We start from the raw sequence: 8,171 nt of genomic DNA on the forward strand, positions 1-8,171 counted from the left end.
GTCGGAAGATAAAGGGTGCTAAAGGTTTATATTTTGGCGCGAACAAGGCCGTCCTCGCCCCAGTCTCTTTCGTCCACCGACGTCGCCGTCGCTATGAAAACTCTCGGTGCTGAAGGTCCCTAATCTTTGGAGGGGAAGGGGGTTAACTGTTCCTTTTTATTCTGTCCAAGATTGTAGTTTCAGTCCGATACCGAGAATACGAAAATGGCCTTTCAGCATAGTTAGTAATTTCCACCGTGTTTAGTGCGTTCCTCGCCCAGTGCATATGAAGTCTCCGTTCATCTGAAAATACAGTTCGCAGCAGGAAAACCCTATCGTAAAAGAAACTTTTCTGGCCTGGGAGTCCATTCAACTGTTTTTTTCGAGTTATTTGTAATCAGGCCACCAAACAATCTCTTACACGATATTATATGCGTCTTTTATTGACCTAGACTCACTTAATGTTGGAGCCGGACATAATTGAGTCACAGTTAAATTCGGCCATCATTACGACTTAATGTTAGAGACATGATTGGGTCATAGTTAAATACGGCTAGTGTTTTTGGTTACGACTCCTACGTATTTCATAGCCTCTGCAACGTCGCTAATATTTGGCAAAAACTGATTTACCCGTGTTGCGGACCTGGTAATCCCTGGTTCAAATTCTGGCCCGGCTCCTGCTTATACAAAGTGTCACTTTATACCGAGGCTTCTCTCATGCACATCCATAGCCTGCGAACAAACTTCCTTGTGGGTTAGGGCGCACGGTACCTCATCCAACAATATCACCAGGTGATATTAAGAAAGCTATTTTGAAATTCTGTACAAGTCATTAAAAGAATTCAACAAATATAATAACGTCAGACGTACGTAAAAACAAACTCTAACTGATCCGACGTACATTGCGCACAATAACTTAAGCAGCTGAAGTAATACGGAGGATATTCTCTCGCAGCTCGTCGCGCAGCAACTGATGGTTTCATTCGCAAATTCACGTTGTCATGTTCTACACAGGGTTGCACAAAGTTAATTCATGACTACCCAACCTTCAATGCAAGAATCAAAACAGTTTCTTTTCGGCTAATCAGAAAGTTCGCACAGTAGCGGCTTGTTTCGATTTAGCCTCATGGGTTAAAAACGACATGTTTTCAAAGCATTTTGTTTTGTTGTTATTTACTTTTTTCTTTTAACTTGTTTTCAATGCAAAATACCTGGGTTGGCCAACTTTTCAAGCGATACGGCCGACTATTCTACCGTTACAATTTTTATTTGTACGGAACCAAATCTCTAACCAGTTTCTTGAGTCCTCTCAGGACTACATGCTGTACAACTTGGAGATAATTGGGTGACACAAATTTCGAGAACTACTTAAATTGGACGGAGGCAAATAAACAAATAATACTATGCTTTCCTGTTTGTGATTTCAGCATGACAACATGATTAGAACATTTACTGCGCAGTTTCAGGGAAATGAGTTCCTTTTTTTATTGGTATTTTCAACTCCGGTCATTTTATTTAAACTTCGCTTAGATTTTAAACTCAGTGGTTTAAAATCCCAGGTTTTTTTGTCAATTACAATTTATGGAGCTGCTAAAAGTAATGGTATGTCACCATTTTTTTCTGATTCTGAATTTTACTCAAGCACCTGGCTCGTAGGCTGCCACTGGTAAAAGTGAGGTACAACCAGTTTATGTATAACCGGTAAAACTGCCATTCACTAACTCAACCTAACCTATGGCCAGTCGCCTACTCGTCTAATTATCAGCAATATTTCGTGCGATTCTACAGGTTAACTGCAAATGATTTGGTATTCCGCTTTCAGCGTTTACAAGCAAACAGAAATGACAACAGATACTGAAAATGAAACTTGCCTAGTTTCCTTGTTTTAACAGCTCAAGATGGAATCTGACTTACGTTTTTAGCGTTTCTTCATAATTTTACTTTTCACCGTTTCTGTCAAAGAGGGACTTGTAAGTTGAAAACTCGGAAACAAAATCGAGGGCGCAAAAAATAAAATGAGAGAGGGGCTAAATTCCAGCATCAAATAAATAACTGAAAGCGGCGACTCGATCGTGGCTATGGCGTGTGTTTTCTCGCGTTGCCAAGGATACGTGCGCCCTCGTGCCACAACAAACAAATTTTATTTACGGCTTGTTTTACGGCTACTTTTACAGCCAGTTTGATGAATTGCAAAACTTACTCCGACTCGTTCAGTGTGAAGAACATTCAGCAAAACAATTTTGATCGAAGTTAAAGACTTTCTCGACGTTCTCTCGTTTATTCTTTTGTTCTTCATTTGAATCGGTTTTCAGTGCATTTTACAGTTCGAATTAAGCTAGCACCCTCAAAATATAATTTTGTTCACGGCAAAGTAGATTTTGGTTGAGTTGGGCATCTGTTTAAGATGGGTAAAGGCATTAACTAGTCTAATGAGTACCTGGATGCCATCCATAACTTCTCTTGCTTTCCTAATAACAAGTGAATTTTGTTGGTCCGTACCGACAAATCCTCTCACAGTCTTCAACACAACTTTTCATCAAATCATATTGTGACGTCAAACTGACGTCAACTAGAATCATTTGCGCGCGATTTCTGTTTCATATCCAAATAAGGTGTTTTCTGATCTCAGAACAAAATTCTTGTATCTGATTGGTGTTTTAAAAACAACAAGACCTCTAAAATAGATTGCTTTTATGGAAATGAACAGAAAACTGTGTCTTCTTGGTTTCCAAAACCTTGTCACATACGCGCAATTAATTATCACGTCCAAATTTGAAAAACCTCAGACCTTTTAAATGATATTCACTCGTTATGAAGCTTTCTATCTCGTTAATAAAAACAACGTGTCAAAAGAATTTGCTGACCAGATAATAATTTTCATCCTTAACCTCCATTAGCTAACGTTAAGGACAATAGTTTCTACTTTTGTCAAACGACATTGCAATTTTATACCGCGCGCCACGAATCGCCACTGATATAAGTAAATAATTCAGTCAAACGGTCAGTGAGTCAGTCAGTTAGTAAGTCAGTCAGTCAGTCAGTCAGTCAGTCAGTTAGCCAGTCAGTCAGTCGGTCAGTGAGTCAGTGAGTCAGTGAGTCAGTGATGAGTTAGTGAGTCAGTGAGTCAGTGAGTTAGGGAGTCAGTGAGTCAGTGGGTCAGTGAGTCAGTGAGTCAGTGAGTCAGTGAGTCAGTGAGTCAGTGAGTCAGTCGGTCGGTCTGTCAGTCGGTCAGTCAGTTTGTCGGTCGGTCGGTCGGTCGGTCTGTCAGTCAGTCAGTCAGTCATTGAGTCAGTCAGTGAGTAGCTTTGTTGCACCTAATGCACTAGATAATAAAATGAGTTTCTGCACGCTCAACTCAACCCTAGCGTACTCCAAATTGTCTTAAAGCTGTGTTGAAAAGGATGCATGGTTCTACTGAAAATATAATCTCCTCTGCCGTCACCCTACCGTCATTAGACTCCGAATGAATATTCTTCCAATACATGACCATACCACAAAATTACGATGGAAAACCTACCAGAAGAAACTACCAATTAGACAGAGTATTGCTTATACCAGCGAGAAATATTACATTTAACATCAGAAAATCATCATATTTTATACTGTGTCAGAAACATCACATTTAATAACAGTAACATTCGAAAATATTGTATCAGAAATATCACATTTAGTCCCTCTCCCGTCCGCCCACGTTAATTAAGACAATTTCTGTAAGTCGCTGCTTCCAAGGCAAGAATTGAGTGAAAAGTACCAGGTAGTGCTTGAAACATAAAACTCGGCTGACTGGTTTTCTTCCGAATATTAAGTGACTCAAAATGCCGCCGTTATCATGAAAACGAAATTCAGGAAGGCTAACTGAACGTACAATTTTTTTATCTTACTTTTCAAGCTTCCCACTTATTCCAAGTCATGAAACTCGCAAAGGACACAGTAAAGAGCGGAAAGAAGAAACATAACAAGTAGGTATCGAGAAGACAAAGTCATTTTCACGGTGTCTTTGAGGCAAGTAAAACCGGGATTGCTTCCTAATCTGAAAATAAGATTTTCACAAATTGTCGCCGATTGTCGGGGTTAATCTGTGATCTTCAATATAAAATGAAATTAATCCCTAATACTAAGAGGATAGATTGGTTTCACTTAATTGTCTTATGATATCAGTGACTATATCAAATTATCGAATCTGATTGACTCTTAACATTGACAAAACAAAGAGAACTCTACCAGCCACGGACTTCATTGTCGAAAAATTAAGATCAACTAAACTGGTGCTGGGACCAATTGGTGAAGAAAATTTATGTGACATTTTTTTTCAAGTTCAGCCTGATAAGGTTCCTTAGAAACCAAGTAGTGAGTTCGTAATATACCCTTAGTTGGTGCAGACCGTGATGCAAACAGCGACTGTTAAAAGTTGCGTACATAACTGAAGTGATCTCTATGTCTTTAAATCTTTCTCCCACAGTACAAAGGTATATTTTATATATTTATTTTCATATCCTCATCCTCAACGGGTATATTACAAATTCATGACTTGCTTCCAGTTACCTTGAAAGCTCAGTTGGTTGAGCACTGCACCGGTAGCGCAGAGTTCATGGGTGCGAATTTTGAATCTCTCTCCATATTCCCTTTCATGAAGGAACACAAATTGTTGTAGTCTGGTAACAGATTAATTAGATTTCTAAAAGCCAGGGTAAGGCGCGCAGTGCTGCTGATAGCTAGTGAACACCTGTTGAATTAAAATTGTTGCATGAGTTGAACCACGGGCCTTAACCTGAAATAAATGTTTGGCCGGCTTTCAACTGCCACCCCCCATTCCCCCAGCCCCGCCCAGCACACACATACACTCCCGCCTAATGAATAAGGAAGTTTTTCATGTAAGTATTTACATTTTGTCCTTTCCAACGGAAAGTAGAGGGATATTGGATAGAAGTGCGAAGGGCGATGAAGGAGAGACGCTTTGTGTTGCATACACTTATATAATCCGTATTGTTATGGACAGTTCATGCACCATACATGAAGAAGAAGTCATATCAATTCTGTTCAGTACATGTCTCTTGTATATCGTTTCCTTTCCGCCAAATTGTGAGTCTTTCCTTCTCCCTTCCAAGATAGTGTATCGTCGATCCAATTCAGTAAGTGATAATAATACTTAAATTTCATTGTTGAAGAATTATTATAACATACATGTGTGCTTTTCTCGAACTGATGCCAACAATCGACTTCCGTTTTATTGAGTGCAAAATAACGGTGAAGAAAGTTTAGCTTATCTATATCATCTATCGAATCCTCAGATGAATAGAAGAGGTACTTGAAGGTAATCTTGTAAACACTAGCAGGCCACAAATTTGACTCTTGCATAGTAAGCTTACTAAAAAGTAGTCTGACAGAGCCTGTCAGTAGTTCGAGTTCATTCCTGTTCATGGTGTTGGTTAAGGCTAGTCACTGATCTTTGCACTGATCTACAATTTTTTCAATTTGTTAAAGAATAAGCTAACTCATGTAAAATGTTTTCTTAACTATGTATATGCAGCATCTCATTTTGTAAGATTCTAACAAACCACTTGAAAGTGAAAATTATAGAACAAAGGCTGGCTTCCCTGATCCAAATATCTTTTACATTGTAATGTGATACAAATGTGCAAGAGACTGTCACATTTTTTTGAATGATCATTACTCTAATGTATGTTTGAAAGTTTTTATTATATCTGATCGTATAAATTTCAATTAAAATGGACGCCAATTGCCAATAGACCATTTTACAGTGGTCAGCTCAGTGAAACGGCCTTTGGATGGCAGCGAGGCTGGAGTTGACCTTGTTTTGATACAGACCACACTGCTTTTGTTGTGTAAAACAAGTTGTTCTGATGCTAACTAGGTGCATTTACATGACAAAAACCGTGAAGTCTGTATCAAAATAAAGTCAACTCCAGCTTAGTCTCCTCTGCAGCCGTTTTTTGGGATGTCACGCAACGCTCCCCCCAAAGAAACGGCTGCTCACATCCAAACACCATTCTTTTCCTTTTGTGTCTGTGGTTTGTTTGCGCTCTGTTGAACAGACCAATCACATAAAAGCAAAGTGAGAATGACGTAAGCTTTCTCGCAAAAAGGCCTGCGGTGCGAACACGCAAGGGATTTGTGGCTTTTGTTTCATGCCACACATCGCCAAAAATAGGCGGTGTTCGTGGGCTACTATCATGACGGACGAAAAAAAGAAGGTAAATGAAAGCCCTAAGTAAAAGTGCTTCATGTGCTCATCGCTATGTTCAGCTAACAAGAAGAATATATATTTTCTGGAAATGTCAAATTGTAAGCGTCAATCAAGGGCTAAACGCTTCCTACAGATTGAAATCAGGAGGAAAGAGGACAAAGAGCGGCATTCAGAACTCGCTGTCAGCAAATCAAGCGAAGCTACTTGATTTTCTGATTCCTTTATTAAGTTGAAACAGATATCTTCCTTCTCGACAATAATTTTTGAGTTGAAAACTTCTAATAATTAGCTTGAACTTTGAAGAGCCTTCAGCTACACAGAAAGCTTGTTCAAGTGTCGCCGGTATTTCTTGGCGGACCTAAACAAAAGTCGGAAATATGTACATTCATTTGTGACATCTCTCACGATGGGATACAAAGATAAAAAACATTCTCTGATTGGACAGGTTTCAAAGGGCGAATTTGGCACGGAAACGTTCTTGAAAATGGAACAGAAGTGGTGATTGGCTAATTTCGTGAAAGGAATGTTGTTCGGATGTGAGCAGCCGTTTCTTTGGGGGAAGGGTTGCGTGACATCCCAACAAACAGCTGCAGAGGAGACTAACTCCAGCCTCGCTGCCATCCAAAGGCCAGGTCACTGAGCAGACAATTGTAAAATGGTCTATTGCCAATGTGGCTTGTGCAAAGACTTATGCTGAGTATGCTCAGTAGATGAACGACGTAACCCTATAATATTGAGTAAGTACCCAGCCTAAAGTGGAATTACTCCCAGGTAAAACTACAGCCTAAACAAAGAATAGCTAAATAGTGTGATGTTACAAAATATCTCATGTTCAAAAAATACATTCGTGCATTGGCTGTACTGTCTTGAACCCCACACATACCTTGGTACATTATTTAGAACTGCATCAGTAGTCTACCGATGCATCCCATAAAAACCCAAGTATAAGAATCTTGATTTTTCTAGGTTCTAGGGGTCTACATGTATATAGCAAATCTTAGTCTAACACATGTACATGTAACAGGTTCTTAAAATCCAGCTTCTTATACATGCACGTGGGTTTTTACTTTATCTCATCAATACAATTTTCGTTTTCCCTCACCAGTAGGTAAAGCCAAAAACAACACCTGTTGTTTTAAATCAGAGATAAAGAACTTTGCAGTTTTAGGAGACGTTTCAAGTTAAAAAGAAAGAAGAATAATGGCTGCCAACATGTTGAGGTTGTGGATGTGTCCAGCTCAAATTCTTCATCATCAAGGATCATCTTTCATTAGGCAAGCATCTACATGCACAAGTACTGGTGCTATTTTATCCAAGCCAGAGAAGAAACGCTTTGGGTTGGTGAAAGTCACTTGCATTGTGATTCCATTTTTGTACGTGGGAGGCATGATTTCTCGTGAAGGAGCTGCATGGCTAGAAGAAAATGATATTTTCTCACCTGAAGATGATGACTAGCATCATTACTGGACAAACATGTGTGGATACTTTCAGTTGTAAATATATTTAAATTGAAGTGTTCAACTTTGTATAATCCTTAACTAGACTCCCAGGTGCTAAGATAATGTGGAAACATAGTATGATAGCAAGGTGATCTTGTAATAATTTTACCAGAACCTATGAATGGTTAATACTTGTCTTAAATATAATTTAGAACACTCCCAATAAGAAAGTGCACACTTAAAGCTGTACTTCTATAGTATAACTCAATTATAGACAAGGAACTAGCACAAGCTGTTGACGTAATGATGGCGCCAGCAAAGAGAATTTACTGTACATTTTAATAATCAAAATAAATGAGGGATTTTCCTTTCTTTTTGTTGCAGTGTTTTCTAAAATAAATAGGAAATTTTTTTGCCGTGTTTTTATAAATTGATGAGTTAACTCAGTTCTCATGAAAAATGTTTTCTACATGTATTTCTTGAGTGGAGGTGGACATTAATGGACATTAATGTTCTTGTTTTTTCTTGTTTTTGTTTTCTTGTTTTTT

This window comes from Orbicella franksi, chromosome 6 (assembly GCF_964199315.1).
Source record: "Orbicella franksi chromosome 6, jaOrbFran1.1, whole genome shotgun sequence".
NCBI lineage: Eukaryota > Metazoa > Cnidaria > Anthozoa > Scleractinia > Merulinidae > Orbicella > Orbicella franksi.